Source organism: Charadrius vociferus, unplaced genomic scaffold, assembly GCF_000708025.1.
Source record: "Charadrius vociferus isolate BGI_N301 unplaced genomic scaffold, ASM70802v2 scaffold370, whole genome shotgun sequence".
Classification (NCBI taxonomy): domain Eukaryota; kingdom Metazoa; phylum Chordata; class Aves; order Charadriiformes; family Charadriidae; genus Charadrius; species Charadrius vociferus.
This window is the reverse complement of record NW_009646744.1, coordinates 659,635-660,184: the sequence shown is the minus strand read 5'-3', so window position 1 is coordinate 660,184 and position 550 is coordinate 659,635. Positions and strand designations below refer to the sequence as shown.

Sequence of the window (550 nt, the reverse complement as noted above, 5' to 3'; positions counted from 1 at the left end):
GGGCCCGGGGCAGCCCCCCTGCCCTCCGGGGCTGCCATGGCCCGGCCGGGGCTGGGGGAGCGCCATGCTCCCCGCAGCAGGGCTGCCTGTGCCTGGCGCCCGGCCAGGGCCCCTTGTGCTGCACGGCGTGGGGAAAGTGCTGCCTTCCCAATTTTGTCCCCAAAACCCGGCACAGCCCAAAATTAGAGCCACTTCCCTCCTCTGTTCCTCTGTCTTCCTTCTCCTACTGCCCCACAATGAGCAACTGGTAATTTTGGGGGCAGGCAGTGCTTAATCACGGTAAACTGAGGGGAGGTGAGCACAGACCCTCAAAACTTGTCAGGTCCCTCGGCTTTTCCCTCCATCCCTCCCCAGCCATGGGGCTCCTTCCCCCCCGCCCCTGTCTCTCCATGGCCTCCCGGCCTGAGGCTGGGCGTTTCCATGGCCACCATTTTGTGTCACTCCGGTTTGGGCCTGGGGTGTCCTGGGGCCTCTCCCGGGGTCCCTGCAGCAGTGGCCATGATACCCTGCTGTGGTGGGGCCTGCGCCTCCTCGGAGCCGGCTGGTGGCG

At 66.2% G+C, this 550-nt stretch overlaps 1 protein-coding gene across 1 annotated transcript in view; it reads left to right on the top strand.

The window, feature by feature from the left end:
• Positions 1-550, top strand: part of ARHGAP26 (Rho GTPase activating protein 26) — a 137,113-nt gene that overhangs the window by 25,932 nt on the left and 110,631 nt on the right. The gene's annotated exons all lie outside the window — the stretch shown is intronic.